General features: G+C 45.9%; 1 protein-coding gene across 1 annotated transcript in view; it reads right to left on the reverse strand.

Annotated features, from left to right (window-relative positions):
- The window catches only part of HAS2 (hyaluronan synthase 2), a 28,623-nt gene extending 15,913 nt beyond the window's left edge, over positions 1–12,710 (reverse strand). Inside the window, exon 1 of the mRNA XM_090040574.1 lies at positions 12,078–12,710. The gene's annotated coding sequence lies outside the window, so the exon portion shown is untranslated. The remainder of the gene's footprint in view (positions 1–12,077) is intronic.
- Positions 12,711–17,135: the final 4,425 nt, after the last annotated feature.

A 17,135-nucleotide genomic window follows, 5' to 3' on the forward strand; every position in this document is an offset into this window, starting at 1 on the left:
AGAAAACACTGTGAACGTTATTTACAAAGAAGTTCTACAATAAAAATCATTTATTTGGCTGTCATTTGAAATGTCGTGCCACATTCAATATTAAATGTTAAATATGCTCTTTAAAGGTAAACAGTATGTTTTGACCTAAATATGTTGTACAACGTTCTTTGAAAATAAACAAACACTGCCATTACAAAAATGATGACCCAGGTGAAGAACAGGTCTTTATATGAATTTAAATAAATTTTTCCTTTTGTACATATAACGTATGTAAGGTTTTACACTTGGACTTTTAATTAGCTGATGCTAAAAAAAGAGGTGGAAAAAGTTACTCAACATTCTCAGGCTTTAGCATGTGAGCTGTTGATGTTTTGCCCAGTAGATCTCATCTTTAGCAGCTTGAATGTGCCCAAGCAATGACAAGCAAGCCAAAAAGACTCCACCCTGCTTTAAAAATGATGCCAAAGAAGTTAAAGGAAATTCACAGTATTACCAATCCGGGGCCAAAAAATAATTGCTGAGTCAAACAACAGCACTTCACATATGTTGAGTCTGAGGCCAACAGAGGCCATTAAGAGCATCTTGCCTGATTACCTGGATAACACTACCGCATGCTGACCATGATTTTCAGTTTTCATCTTGTAAGCCCAGCAGCAGTAATTACCAGACAAACAGAAAATCTGATCAATGCTGAGCAGCTCTATGGTTGAACCAGAGCCTAAAACCTCTGGAAGGTATGTACTGAAGTTAATTACACATTTAGGCCTACTTCCTGTTGACTTCAGAGGGTGTTTGGGGCAAATAAGATGTTTCAATCCTGTTCCTGCTCCCACTGAAGTATGTGTGTGTGCGCGTACATGTGTGCACACACACACACGTGTGTGTGCATGCATATGTGTGCAGGGTAAACCTGTGTGTTTGGTATACAGCGTCTAATCCTGTCCCTGCTGAAGACTACTGGGCTAGGGACAGACATCACACATAAGCCAGTTTAAGTGATCAGAAACTGGTGTAAACCTGTAACAACAGATGTTCAGTGCAGATAAACCAGCTTGAAAATGGCTGGAACCAATTCGAGATAAATCTGATTGAATGTAGTATCAGACTTAACTGATTTGGGTCAAACCGGTTTATGCAATGTCTGCCCCAGATCCCTTGCTGGTTTAAATTAAATCAGAGTCCCCCAGCATCCCTGCATGCTCTCTGGGCTGGGTGGGGCTCTCTGCCCCACAGCAGGGCTGGCTGGTAAGCTGTTTAAGAAGTTTGAACTAATATGGAGAGAGGCTGTTATCAGACATGCCCCCACCCCCTCTGCAGGCAGAATGATGAAGCAGGGAGCGAGATTGAAAAGCTCCATGTCATCAACAGATGCATGCACTGCATACCGCAACTTGCCCCAGAGTGTTTGCCCGGGGCTGGGGGGCTGGCAACACTCCCACCCGTTGAGCAGGCAGCGGGAAAAAGCCTGGGACTGTGCAGGCAGACCTCCCTCACAAGAGAGTCCTGCTGGGGCCTGGCCATGCCCCACCTCAGCTTAGCTCCCTGCAGAAGGGGAGGGCTGCTCTAGTGTCCCCCAGCTTCTAGCCTGAGCCACTGCAGGCATGTGCCTGCATTTCCTGAGTCCAGAGAGAATGTCTGTCCCATTTCAAACCAGTTCAGCCTAGCTAGGTTAGACTAACCTGCAAAGATTGAATCAACTGAGGCTTTTTGAATATCTGTCCCTAGCCCTGGTGTTTTGTCCCAGACTTGAGAGAGAATCAGTTCATGTCTATAAAAATTCCAGTTATGGGCCTCATCCAAAGCTCTTTGAAGTTAGTAAGAGTCTTTAACTTTAGTGAGTCTTTAGTCAGGCCCTCTGAACAAAATCCTGTTGGCCATGTAACAGCACTATGGGTTATATCCAAAATAATAATAAGCCTAAAATGAGACTTAGATGGAATTTAAGCACCTATGTCCAAAATTATGATCCTGAAAATGTCCATTCAGCTGCAGACTGATTTGGAAGGTGCCTAAACACTGCAAGTACCTCAGTTTGGAACTTGACAGCCCCCTTGGTGCCTTCAATTTTGGCCTCTGTAGATGTGCAGAAACCCCTCAGTCTAACAAAGGTGAGCAGTCCATTGAAGGTGCAGAAACAAGGTGTTATTCTATTTATTCTACCTCTGAGCAGACCTACATAGCAACAGGACAGAGCTCCATTCAAATTGAAGCAGCAGACCCCTTTCTTTTAAAAGTGCTAGTGGGGGAGTAACTTATTAGATCAACAGCTGGTTATTAGAAGCCTCAGCCAGGAAGTAGTAGAGCCAGGTTCAATTCCTTTATGTGCTGGGATTTTGGAAAGGGGTGCTTCTTCAACAGAAGGGGTAGAGAATGCCTTAGAATAGGCTGCAGCCTGGTGATTAGTGAACTGTTTCCAGGGTTGGAAGCTGTAGTTTTGAACATAGTCAGGCAAAGAAGGAGATATTTAACCCAGACAAATCTTCTATCAGTCATGTTTTTAAAGGAAAAAAAATAAGCCCTACTCAGTTCACCGAGACCAGGCATGTGACATCTACTTTTCGGAGAGGATTCATGTCTCTGGGTCCCAAAACAATAGGGACTTTATCTTGGCAATGCTGGGAGAGGTACCTGAAGTAGGGTTTAAGACACAGCAGGTGCATCTACACATGCAATTAATGCACCTGATTTTTCCTTTGCAGAAAATATCAGGTGCATTAAACTGTGCCCCAACATGCATGTGAACATGCATCCATCAGGAGCAAGTTTGCTCCCAACAGAAGCAGCTCACTCCAGGGCTGCTCTCGCCCTACTTTGCCCATCTGCAGGAGCCAGGGGGAGATCCAGGCTCCCCCAGGTGCCAGGTCAAAGTTAGCAGGGGGCACAGGGGCTAGTCCTGATCTCCACAGGGCAGGGGAGAGCTGCCCCAGCAGCTGGGACTGCTGCATTCCAGCCAGGTGGCCAATCCCTACATGGCCAGGATGCAGCAGTCCCAGCAGCTGGAAAGCTCTCCCAGCCATGTAGGGATCAGGACAGGTCTTGATCCCCATGTGGTAGAGAGACAGCTGCCCCTGCAGCCAGCACAGCTCCCCCACATCAGGGCTGCTGCTGGTGCTGATCGGAAGCAAATTGCTCCCCGTCAGCGTCTACGTGTGTCCTGCTGCACAGTAGCTAATGTGCCATTAATCTAGTACCTGTATTTCTAGGTGCTAGCAAACAGCACATTAGCCTAATTTACTGTGCAGCAAATCCCATACATGTAGATGCTGATGCTTTATTGCACGTTGGATTAGTCTAATGCTCAGTAAAGTGTCTTATGAAGATGTGCCTAGCATTTCATTATTGCTTAGCTCTGGGCAATTACACACTTAAGCTGACTTCAGAAGTCTCTGTGCATGCATCATAACTGATTTGTGTCCCTCATTCTGCAGGGGCTAACTTTCCCCTACTCTGTACTGGAGTTTAGCCATGATTTGGAATTCTTCTTCAGGGACCAAGCACCTAAAAGATGCTGCTTACACCCAAATCCTGTACCATCTTAAAGTTAATAGAAACTTTAGTACTGATTTCAGTGAGTGCAGAATTGAGTCAAATATGCACAAGAGGCTTGATATTGTTATACGATTGGTTGATTTATTTGCAAATGATCCTGGAGATATAATTTTTCATGTAGTTAGTTGTAATCAGCCTGTCTAGTAGAAATTAAGTCAAAGTGTAATAGACTAAACTGAAGTGCTATATATAAATGTTGCTGCTTTATTTCAACACTCCAGTTCACAAAGGTCTTCCAGTCTTGTACTAGTAAGTAGAGTGTAACAAAGGCATAAGGAGATCAGATAATTTTATGGACCTCATCTAGCTTGCATATAAATTAATGGCCAGGGATAGGGACTTCATTGATACTAGCCTGTGCCTCCTATTAAGGCCCCTGGGACCATCAGACCAAGTGTCCATGTTAGCATCATGGCATGCATTCATGGAAACTGACTTTTCTTGCCATCATTGGGATTATAGAAATCATAACTTGCACTGCCAATTAAAAATAGTGTAAGACATGAACTCTTACAGGTGAAACCTTTTAAAAGCTTGTGGTCAAAATGTAGTTAGCAACCTCAATATAATTAAGCCATGGTAAAAACTTTATAATCAAGGACTAGACTGTGCCCATTCTTATGCAGTTTGAGCAACATCTTATACTCTGAATCAAGAAAATACATCTGGGCATGTTTCAGTCTATCCCTGTTCTGGAAGACACTTAAGTGATATGCTTTACTTTAAGTTTGATTTCAGTTATAGCTGGGCATGTGCCTGAAGTGCAGCATATCCTTAAAAATTCTTTTGTGATTAGAGATATTTTCTTGGATCAAGGACTCAGAAAATAAGCCCATTCATTTGGAGCTATGGAATAAAATCTAAGGATTAAGAGTGGAACAAACCAATCATAACGCTGCTAATTTCCATCTGTGTGGCGGTGATATGCATCTCAGAGACCAATCTGAGCTGCAGATGCTTGACACCTTTGAAAAAAAATCAGGCCAAAAATGAACAGGAGTAAAAGTTTTTAACCATCTAATAAATAGATGAAGAGAATTAATACAGGGAATAAAATACTCCCACATATCTTGGTATATGAACATTTCAGCATTCATTACAACATATCTGTTTATACAGCTCAAACATTATGCAACTGTGTGTGTGTGTGAAAGCTTTCAGGTGGTCCTCTCCATCTGCTATTGTGGGATTTGGAACTAGTGACTAACAGGGTCCAATTAAAGAAAGACTTGTTTGCAACACATGGCATCTAGCTCACAACATCATCTATTTAAGAGCAAGTCCCTAATGTTTAACACACAAACATCTTGTCAAAAGGAACCTTGGCTACTTTTCTCTAGACAGAGTGAAAGCAAGACAGAAAGAAACAGGGAGGTCAGAAATATAAGGCAACAGTATGAGGGATTTTGTAAATCACTTGTTCAGTTTCAAATATTCTGATTTTGGTTTAAAAAAGCAAACCCAAATAAAATGGTGCCATAGTACAAAGTTAATATTTTTCAAAGAACAGAGTAACAGTTTTAACATGCTGATTGCCAGTGTAATTAGCAACTTTCTTGGCCTCCTAGGGACAGGCATTCAAAAAGCCTGAGCCTGAATTGATTCAATCTTTGTGGGTTAGTCTAACCTGGCTAGGTTTTGTAACTGGACAGACATCCCAGACATGCAGGTACATGCTTGCAATGGCTCAGGCTAGAAGCCAGGGGCACTCGAGCAGCCCTCCCTTCCCTTCCACAGTACATAGCTGACGGGGGTGTGGCCAGACCCTAGCAGGACACTGTGATTAGCCCACCAGGGAATTAATGACAGTTTTTATCACCTAATTAAAACAAACAACAGAGGGATATTATCAGCTACTTGTTGATTCTGACTGTTGATTCAGCACCAATGGTAGCCAGCTTGTGGTCTGCTAGCTAATACACAGACATCTCTGCAAGAGGGGATGGGGGGGGAGCTGCAGCTAGGGAGCAGAGGGGAAGTGCCAGCCCTGCTGTACAGCAGAGAACCCCACCTCGCCCAGGGAACATGCCAGGAAGATGGCGGTGTCTGGTTTATCTTAAACCAGGAAAGGGTCTGAGACAGACATTGCATAAACCAGTTTGAGCCAAATCAGTTAAGTCTAGTACTACATTCAACCAGGTTCATCTCAAACCAGTTTTAGCCATTCTGAAACTGGTTTATGTGAACTGAACATCTGTTCTGTTACAGGTTTAAACCAGTTTTTGATCACTTAAACCAATTTGTGTGAAATGTCTATCCCTAGCCCTAGGACTCCAAAGACCTCAGCTTCCACCTAAGTACAAAAATAAGTGGGTAGATTTCCAAAGGACTTTAACATTTTAGGAGATGATTATTTTTGAAGATCTGGCCCTGAGAGTCACTATGGGACTTTTGAAAATCTATCCTTGGTGCAGTTGACCAACTGGGAGTTTGACCTGAACGTCCACTAATTGGGGGCACTAAGCATTTGTAAATCTGAGTCATACTAAGTAAAACTCCTGCTTCAGCAAAATGCTTATGCATGTGCTTAACTGTTTTAGCATTTGTTTAAACCAAGGCTGTCTAAGTGGTTTCTCACAAGCACTTAACATGTGGCCTGCAGGCCCAGCAGCCATCTCCCCCACTAATACTTTGCAGTAAAATTTACATGCATCTCTGATATTATACTAGATACTTAATTTTCATTATGATCTTGCAAGTCATCCATAGAACTTTTTCCAATTTCCCAGGTAGTCCAAGGAATGGCTGGCTTTTAGAGCAGTGCTAGATATTTTTTGTAACCTGATAATTTATGTACTGTTCTCATATTTTTAATCTGCCATCTTTGTCAGATGAAAAAACTAAGAACAGTCATGTACAAAGAGAATGTGGTAAAATGCATTTGATTTCTCAAAGGTTAGTGTCAAATATGGTATAGCATCATTTGCAATTCTGAATGCTAGAGGCAATATTATGCCATTGCTTTTTTCTGCTGAAAACACCATCATATAAAATAGCCCTGAAATGATATCGATTGAAGCTGTTTTGTAAAGCAGGGTTATATTTGGTTTAACCCTAAAAGGAGTATCTAAAGTTGTATTTTATACTTTAAAATGTATTCCGCAGAAACATACAGTTCCTGAAATATAGAACACTGTATTGCTGCAGAAGCTCTTATCAGTGCAACCTATTTCATAGAGGACTGGACTAGGACTCAAGACACCTTCCTTCTTTTCCCAGCCTGCTATAAGTCACTTCAGCTCTCTGTACTTGTTTCCTCATCTGTAAAATGGGAGTAATGCAATTTGAGATTTCCCAGAGAATTTGAGAGAGAAGTAATCTAAGATGTGGGGGGACGTGGACACACTAGAAGGAAGCAACAGTCTATAAACAGACCTAGACAGGTTACAAGGGTGGGCGGACGAGAATAGGATGGGATTCAACACAGACAAGTGCAAGATGATGCACCTGGGGAGGAACAACCAGCACCATACCTACAGGTTAGGGAACTCCCCTCGTCAGCACGGAGGCAGAAAAGGATCTGGGGGTCATCATTGACTTCAAGATGAACATGGGCCGGCAGTGTGGGGACGCAGTCAGGAAGGCCAACCGCACCTTGTCATGCATCCACAGATGCATCTCGAGCAGGTCGAAAGAGGTGATCCTCCCCCTCTATGCGGCACTGGTCAGGCCGCAGCTGGAGTACTGCGTCCAGTTCTGGGCGCCACACTTCAGGAGGGATGTGGACAGCATGGAGAGGGTCCGGAGGAGGGCCACTCGTATGATCAGGAGGCAGCAGGGCAGGCCCTACGAGGACAGGCTGCGGGACCTGAACCTGTTCAGCCTCCACAAGAGAAGGCTGAGGGGGGATCTAGTGGCCTGTTATAAACTAGTCAGGGAGGATCAGCAGGCACTGGGGGAGTCACTGTTCCCCCGAGCACTACCAGGAGTGACCAGGAATAACGGTCACAAGCTGGCAGAGGGTAGATTTAGGCTAGATATCAGGAGGCGCTACTTCACGGTCAGGGCGGCTAGGGTCTGAAACCAGCTTCCAAGAGAAGTGGTGCAGGCTCCTCCCCTGGGGGTGTTTAAGAGGAGGCTAGATGAACACCTTGCTGGGGTCATTTGACCCCAGTACTCTTTCCTGCCATGGCAGGGGGGCGGACTAGATGATCTGCTCAGGTCCCTTCTGACCCTAGAAACTATGAAACTATAATCAGCCGTGTTAGTCTGAAATCAGGCAAAGGGAAGGCAGAATCAGGCAAAATGCTGAAATGAGCCCTTGTTCTCTGGAAGTCCATTCGTAACATCTGCTGAAGGACATTGTTGCTTATCCCTTTCCTAATGATACTTCCTCCCAACTGATGATTCCTCAAGTGTGGATCCCCACGGCTGTGTTCAGTATGGCTTAATATATCACTTAGTAAATTTGCAGATGAAGTGAATCTGGGTGGAGATGCAGACACCCTGGAGGGTAGGTTTAGAATTCAGAATCATTTCAGGCCTTGATAAACTTGAGGAATGGTCCAAAATTAATCAGATGAGATTCAGTAAGGATGAGTACAAAGTCCTGTACTTAGGACAGGACAATCACATGGACAAACAGAGACTTAAAAATAACCTGCTGGTCTTTAGTACTGCAGAAAAGGACCTGAAAGTTACAGTGGACCATCAACTGAATATAAGCCAACAAGTATGCTTCTTGTGGCAGGGTGGGAAACAGAATAGCATATGAGGCTGAATGAATAGGAGCAAGTCAAGGGAGGCAATTCTTCTGCTATTATATCACAAGCCCTGCTTAATATACCAGAAGCAGAACTGTGTCAGTTTTGTGCACTGGACATCAAGAAAGATGAAAAATTCCAGCAGCCAACAATAAAAATGATTACAGATCTAAGATAATTTATGAGAGAAAGTCAGAAGAGCTAGGATTATTAATCTGGAGAAGAGAAGACTAAGGAAGGATTTGATAACAGTCTTCACATACTTGAAAAGTGGTTATAAAGTGAATGGTGATAAACTATTTGCTGTGGCCACATGGTTCTAGCTGTCTTAGATGGAAGCAAGGGAAATTTAGGTGGGGTATTAAGAACTTTCTCACTAAAAGGGTGCCTAAGCTTTGGCACTGGCTACCCAGAGAGGTTAAGGAATCTTTATTCTTGGGTGCTTTTAAGAGAAAGCTAGGCTATGTAGACATGTGGTGGAAGAAGCAGGGTCCCACAGAAGAGCACTGATCCCCTGGGGCAGCAGCAGTTCTATGACCTTGGAGGTGTGGAGGGAATTGATTAGTATGGGATGCCAAGGGGACTAAAATCCCCTGTAGTGCTACATAAACACTGTCTAGGATGGCTTAGACACGGATGATCCTGCCTTGAGCAAAGGGTTGACTACATGACCCCCTAAGATCCCTTCCAGCTCTACTTTCCTTTGATTCTATATGGGCAGTTCCATTGACCTGAATGTGATTATTCACAGCAATAAAGGTAAACAGCATTTTACAAGAATTCATTTCATCAGAAAATCCTTGTTTCAGCTAATATTGCTTGACGGCAACAAAATGAGTGAAGTTTTCAAGATTGAGCCCAACATAAAGTATCTCACATGCCTTTCTCGCTGTGTTTTATATATCCATATAAATGAACTTCCTATTGATGTCACTGAGATTCACATGTCTATAAAGGAATGGGTTTTATAAGCAAATGTTAAATTTCTTTACTCATCTGAGTAACTGTGTTGACATCAGTGAAACAACTCATATGAGATAAGCAAGGTGGGTTCTGAACAGTATATGCATCTGTACAAATGCACACTGCATGTCCATGCATAAATTAAACTTCATTTTCATCAGCATGGATTTGCATCCAATTAAAAGAGATTTAGACTTGACAGCAAAATAAATGCTTCATCTTTGAAGTACAAATAATTCTGGATCACCATTAATCGTAACCATGAAATAGCTGTCCAGCTTCTCTCTTCCAGTTAACAGCCTGCAGGGGAGCAACTGAAAAGTTATGTTACATCTGTACATCTTTACTGCAACAGAGTTCCCATATCTGTTGTTTATAGTTATTTATCACTTCCAGATTTTACATGCCATTGATCTTCTCTAAAAGGGCCCACAGGAGATTAAAATTAAGCCTGGGTTTAGGTTAAAAATAAAGAGTGGGATAGTATATCATCATGAATAATGCCAGACTCTGCCTGCCTCTGGTTTTTGAACATCAAACCAAGACCCTTTCCTGACTGTTAACTATGAACTACACAAATGTAAGCTGTTAGGAGCATGAGTAAGGACTGTGCAGTAATAACTGGGCTCTATATTCTTAATTGGATCCTGTCTTTCAAACTACTGGGTAAAAAATACAAAATGTTTGCGCGCAAACATTGTGGAATAGGGTTAAAAACCCAGGTTATAAATCACTTCCAATTTACTTGGAATTTAGTGTAGGCAAGTGTTTGGAATTAAACCAATTATAGTAATGCCACGTTACCCACCTTAAAAAAAATGTTGGTGTTTACAACCTTGCTTACTACCTTGTAATATATTTATATTTATAAATCATGGGCCGTATCTGTTCCACTCTCTTGAAGGGTCCCATTATCTTTGGTGAAAGAAAAAAATTGGCCCTGTATACATAAATCTGGAACAAAAGACAAATGTTATGCATACATGCCAAAAATATGTAAGGCTGTGTTTAAAGCTGGGCATAAGGCTAGCATTAAAGCTTGGCACTCTAGTGAAATCAGTGCAGTTGGGTCCTTTGATTCCAGCAAAGGCATTTCCCAGGAATTGTATGCGAGATGAGTTATAGGACCGTGATAAAAATCATAGCTCTACTAAAGTCAATGGCAACCCCCCTGTGGTCCTTTATTATTACTTTAGTATACATATAATTGTTCAGGGAAAGATTGCTGGCATCAGTCCTATTCTAATAATTTTTAAATGCCTATAATAGAAAGATTAAAAGGCAGATGGTGGTTCGAGTGTTTTTTCATAGGACTTGCAAGAGTTATACTCATGTCAACAACACTACTTGTCCAATCCTAGGCAAGAGAGGCTAGAAGGGGCCTCAGGATGTCATTTAGTCCAGCTCTTAGCTCTTGGAGGATCATGTCTGTCTAGTGCAGCGGTTCTCAACCAGGGTGCTGCAGCACCCTGGGGTGCCAGTGAGGCCTTCTCAGGGGCGTTGTAGCTACAGCAACCAGGTAAAACTACCCCATGCCTCCTCCTGCATTAGCACTCTTGTAAGCCTAAAGCAGACCCCCGTTATGCAACGCCTCATGGTCCAGCCTCGCCATTCTCCTCCTGGAAATGGGTGCAGGTGGAGCACAGGCAGCGCAGCACGGGGCAGCTCTTTAGGCTGACTGCAGCCTCCGCACAGGGGAGCGTCCCGGGCTGGCTGCGCAGCACCAAGGGAAGCGGGCGCAGCACCCACAGCCGCACTCCGCGGAGCCGGGGCGCCGTGGCCTGCAAAAGGATGAGAGCCACAGGTCTCGCGGGTGCGGGCCACCACGGGTGCCCTTCCGCTCAGCGCCGAGCGCGGCCTGCTGGCTGCCCCGGCTCTGGGGAAAGCCACCCCTTCCCCGCCGCGCCGCCCCTACGACCGTGGCGGGAGGCAGCGACACGTCCGGCCTACAGCGCGCGGCACGGGCAAGCGCTGCGCCCTGCCGGCGCCTCGGGGCGCGTCCTCGGGCCCGCTCTGCCCCCGCACGCGGCCCGGGCCGCAGGGCCGCACCCGGCTCGGCGCCTCTGGCCGGCGGGGCTCCCGCGGGTCCTCCGCTCGCGGGGAACCCCCTTCCCGCCGAGGCGAGCCAATCAGGGAGGGGCTCGCCGCCGCGTCACAATGGGGACGGCCCGAGCGGCTGTGACCTCACAGGTATTCCCTGCTCTGCCACGTGGGTGTCAGTTTGTAAATCGCGCCCCCCCCCGCCCGCCCGCAGCCCCCGCGCAATGCCCGGCCCCGGGCGGGGAGGGCGCTGCCCCGCGCGGATGGGCTCGCCGGCGGCCTCGCCTCCATTCCCCGCGCTGGGGCCGCGCCACGTCGGTCCCTCCCCCGCGGCAGCGATCCCGGCGCAAGTGGCGGGGCTGGGGCTGCCACCTCCCGCCGCCTGTGGGAGAGGCCGCCCGGCTCAGGCTCAGCCGCGTAGCTCGGTCGCCCCCCGCCCGCGCCCCTCCTCCGCCAGCTCCCCGGGCCGCGGGCGCGGTGCTGCAGCCGAGCCGAGCCGAGCCCGGCGCACCTGGCCCCGGGGCAGGGATGGGGCAACCTGCGGGGCGGGCCGCGGGGTCCATAGGAGCCCCCGGCCCCGCTCAGCCGGTGGAAAGGGACCGGCCTCGGACCCGGTCCCCGGGGATCCGCAGGAAACGGGTCCGGAAAGAGATCCCCGGGGGTGCAGAGGAGCAGGTCCCAAGAGAGATCTGCAGACACCCGCGAAGCGGGTCCCCGGGGAGTCCTAGACGTGGTTTACAAACACCTCGCCGCTTTCTGTCCCGTCCAAGTCGGGGTTTCCAAGCCCCTTGTGTTGCCCTCCGTCCCCGCCACCATCAATCAATCACCTACCTTGTTTGTCCTGCTCCCCTTTGGTCATCAAGGGTCTTCAGCCCGTGTGTGGTCTGGTAGGCTGTGGCTCCCGCGGAATAGTTTCCAAGATTGAGGTAATAGATCAAATGGCACTTTGTTGCTGGGGGGGTTGTGTGTGTTTGTGTTTCCCCCCCAAGGGGCGGTTGGGGGGACAAGGGAAAAGATTCGAAGGAAAAAAAAAAAGATTGAAAATTACTGAGCTCTGCTCATTTTTTTCCCTCCCCACTTTATTATTATTATTATTATTATTATTATTATTATTATTATTATTCCCCCAATTTTTTTTTCTCCTTAAGTTTCCAGCCCAAAGTTTCTTAAAAAATAAAAATAAAAAAAATCTCTTGGAAATAATAAATTAGAGGCTGGTTTCTCGCGATCGAGCTGAAGATCCTGTTTCAAACCCAGCTCGCCGGGAGCCTGAAGAAGTTGCGAGGCAGGCTCTGAAAGTTGGGAGATGTCTGTAGAGATGCATCAGTCTCGAGGCTCTTTGGTGATGCCTGGGCTTCCCGAGCAGCAGCAGCAAAAGCAAACCGGTAATATTTCCCAGACGTCCTGACTTTTTCTTTTCTGCTGCTGCTTTACTCCACGTTATGGGGTCGACTTGTTTTAATAGGGCGGAGGATGGGGACGGGGAAGAGGGAGGGAACTCCTGTAAGGGAGAAGCAAAAAAAAAAAAAAAAAAAACCACTGCCCATTCAAACTAACTTGGCGGTAGGACCCGTTCCGCGGAGTGAATTCAATTAGCTTAATTGCAAACATTTGCAGAGAAATGCAATACACACATGTTGCCATCACCTGATTTCCTTTTTCATGTCTAGCAGTTAGGAGAGGAAAGCTTCGCTTTTTCAAATCCCTTTCACTGCAGTTGGGGGAACGGTTTTAGGTTGGGGGTTTTGGGGGGGGGCCTCCTCCCCCCCACAGCTGCTTTCTACACAGGGTCAGATTGTATAAGGGAATGGCTCAATGTCCAATGGAGTTAGGCATTGACACCCCTTCTTGCCAGGAATTAACTATCCTCTTCTCTACAGCCATGATCTCTTCCAAGATTCACTTTCTGTAATGTGCAGTATGGGAAGGTTCCCACTGCAATGACTGCTGTGGTGTGGTTGCAGTTAAAATCCCAGACATCCTGTATGAAATGCAAAACTCTAGAGCTCTTGCTTCAAAGATGATACCTTTTATTAGACCAACTAAGAAATCACCCCAAAAAAATCTTTTTTTTTTCTGAGAACTTTTAAAAACAATACTTTTTTTTTGCAATTTCTTAGTTGGGCTAATAAAAAGGTATCATCTCTGAACCATTTCTTAGTTGGTTAAATAAAAGGTGTCCTCTCCAAACCAAGAGTTCTAGCGTTTTGCATTTCTTTTTTGTCTCAAATCAACACCGCTCCCAAATACATCCCCGAGACATGCTGTATGTTACTTCAGCAGCGCAATTTTGCACAAGGACCCTCAGCCCCTACTCTCACTCTGTGCCCTGATACATTGAACCCTGCAGGTAAGCAGATATGGGTTAGCAGTATACCTGCCATCTGCTTCCAAAGTTGCAGTGGTCTGGAGCTATTATTCCCCAGGCTACCCAAGATCGTTATCTGTATACCCTCTTGCTACCTCACTATAAATCACCCCCAAATTTGGAGAACATTGCATTTTTTGGGAGAGTCCCTGCAGCTTTTTTTCAAACTGGCCACCAGATGGCACTGTTTAGGAAATAATAAAAGCTCAGACTCAAGTTTTGCTCTGACGAATCCCCAGGCTTTCAAAAGTCTCTAACTACACTAAGGAGGTGACCTGGCTGCACACAGTCTATTTATACCTATGCATTCCTGCAGTCTAAGAGTCACTGCTCTGCCTTCAGCAGCTGCAGGAAGCAGGGACATTTTAGCATTTCTTAGCGCCCTTTCTTTAGTTTTAGTGCAGCAGTTACTTTCCCAGACAGTCATGCCTACAAGCTATGTTTAAACAGGGTTGTGAAAAGTGGTTATGACTCCTCACTGAGTTATCAGTGATCACCCAGTTGTTCTTGCTTCTTCACATAGGAAAAAATCCCCAACTATGTTCTAATCATGCCAGGAAACTGCTTTACATTTGATGGTAATGAAGGCTGAAGCAACGTTTATGTCTAGGTATCTAAATAGACCTTGAAGTGGCCAGACTTTTAAGAGAGCTCTGTATACATCTAAGTTCCTAAGGGAAGAGGTCAGATTTTCTTCTCAGTTGCCAGTGAGAAAAAGAGGAGCTACTGCACGCTGAGCAGTGCTGTAGCCGGGGGCAGGGGCGAGCAGGGCGACCGCCCCAGGCAATGAAGCGAAGGGGTGCCAACAGGTGCTGCCCAGCCGGAGCAGGCAGGGTGTGGGATGGAGCTGTGAGTGGCTGATTTTCAGGGATGTGAGGATGGGGGGGAGGTGGCTCCTGCCACTGGGTGCAATCCCAAGCATGTGGTGGGGCGTGTATCCCCCAGATCTGTGCGTAGGCTGCCACCACGGGCTTTGCCCCTGGCACCAAACTTCCTTGCCGCAGTATTGATGCTGGGCACTTCTCAAAAGATGGACACTTTATTTAGGGTTGTTGGCTGCAGCTGTGCTGGTCTAAGGACGCAGGCAGACAAGGTTCTTTGGGTAAATGCGGTATCTTTTCTTAGACCAGCTAAGTAGTTGGAAAAACAGTTCTTTTCACGCTCTTGGGCACAACTTCTCCAGGCGTAGGGAGAGTCTGCTTGTGTTTTGTGTGCTCCCCTGGGTGGAACAGAAGCCAAAAAGCAAAATGCAGGTCTGTGAAAATGCAAATGCATGGCAGTGAGGATCAGAGGGAATGGGAGACAATAGGTGTGAGACAGGCAGGTAGGGGGAAAGGGCTTTATTTAGGTACCTGAATGCATTTGAACATCTGGCCATCCTGATATAACCATGCTTTACTGAGGCATTCTGAGGAAAATGCCCATTACCAGAAATTGGTAGCAGAGGACAGTGAGGATGCAGCCAAATACACCTGGCAGAGGGACACTCGGCACAGGATCTTTCAAGTCCCCCCACCCCCGGAAACAGACAACGAGGAGGATGTTGAGACAACTGGATTGGAAGACAGTGATGAATGAGGACAGCAGCAGTGGGTCCTCCAGCAAAAGGGACAGCAAATGAACTGAGTTTTAAACCCCGTATTCAGAGACAGGATTAAAAGACAAGGGGTTTGAGAGAGACAATGCCTTGTGGACGGGTGTGTGGGAGTGCAGTTCCATGGGTGCATATATTGTAACGGATGCACAGATACTTATGGTGGGTTAAAAAAGCAATGATCCGTGACTACAAGGTGTGTGTGTAGAGACATATTTTTACAAAAAACTTTTTGTTCAGGAAACTGCCTGCTGTTGAGAGCAGGTCTAGGGTTGTTAACGTAGACAGGACCCTGGCCACTGACACATCTAACTTTGCCCAGAGCAGGTCTAGATATCAGTGAGCTTGCTTTCACTACAGAACCTCTGCTGTTCCAGTACCTCAGCTGAGCCCCTTAATGTAGACACAGCATAGGCTGACAGAAGAGGGTTTTCTGCTGCTGCAGTCACACTCCCTCTCCAAGCAATATCAGGCCTAGTCTAACTTGTATTTTCACTGACAAAATGCCAGGCCTGCAAAAGTTGGAGTGGGTCCACCCCCAGGAGCTCCTCTGCAGTGGCAGAACCCTAATTTTGCCAGGAGAGCTAAACCACTTCTGTGGAATGAAGCAAGGCTTGTGCTTTGATCCAGCAGCCAGCTTGAGTAGTCACTTCGTGCTGAAGTCCTTTCAACGGCCTATGCAGCACTTCACTGGCAGCCCCCACTTCTGCAGTGGAGCCACAAAGAGCTGCAACGATGCAAACACTGGCAGCTTGCGGGTGGCAGCTGCTGTCTGCTGGCAGAGAGCAGTCAATACAGACCTGGCCTAAGCTGATAAAACCCCTTCTCTGTCAGCCAAGTTGTATCCACATCAGGGGTTTTGCTGGAACAGCTCTGCCAGAAAAACTTTCTAGTACAGACCTGACTAAGGAGAGCAACACAAGTCTGATCAAATCCACAGTATGACTCCACCTCCCACAAAAGTCTGATGTAGACAAGCTTCTTTGAGTATGCTCAGCATTTGTAGCATGGCCAGCTAGAGAGCCACAGCTTGGTTTCTGCCAAGACCGCACATCTTAAGTATGTTATAACCAAGGCTGATGAAATAATGTGAGCATGTCCTAAAACATGGATTTCCTACCATCAGGTTTTTTTTTTCTCTACACAAAGGCAAGAAGTGTTTAGGTTGTAACCCAGCTGGCTCATAACTATCTATCAGTGTGGCTGTACTTGTAGGGATGGCCTCTGACACACACCACTAGCTGGCTTCACCTAGGAACAGTTCATGCATTTTTCCTTCACTCTAGTCCTGGAGCACATCTTGTGTAGATAACTTAAAGGTGAAGTGTAATTCCTTAGGAGTTTTGATACTAACGTTTCTTTTTATAACCACACTGGTTTTGAACTGTAATTTCTCTGCTTGTTTTCAGACTTTAAATTGTTTAGACTTGTTTTTGATAGCTTGTCATAAAGGTTTCTTATTTTAAGTCCCTTTAATGCACTTACAAATATACATGTATGAACACCATAGTATTGACTCTGGTGGACCGGGCCCATCCTGTGTTCTTTGAGCATCCTAAACTTACAATGGCTTCAGGAGAGAGGGAAAACTCTTTGTGTCTTGTTTCTATTACCAGGGCAGCAGCATTTAAATCAAATTCAAGCTTTGTTTCAACAAACAACATTGGGCTGATTGCTTTCCACAGCTAGAGCTAATGTTTCCACAGCTAGTGCTAATGTTTTCCTGATAGTCTACCAGAGCCAATAAGACAACTGAGCTAATTAGAGGATACTTGATAAAGAATTAAGTTATGGGTGTTTAATTAATGCCAATCAGCCCAGTGTCCTGGAGAATAGGCCTTGTCAACCAAAATTGATTACATTTTCTAATGAGATAAAGGGTTTGTCTGAAAAAGTAGCTGTCTAGATACTTAGATTTTTAGGTGTT

The sequence above is a fragment of the Crocodylus siamensis genome, chromosome 3, assembly GCF_052110815.1.
Source record: "Crocodylus siamensis isolate JL-2025a chromosome 3, ASM5211081v1, whole genome shotgun sequence".
In the NCBI taxonomy this organism is placed as follows: domain Eukaryota; kingdom Metazoa; phylum Chordata; order Crocodylia; family Crocodylidae; genus Crocodylus; species Crocodylus siamensis.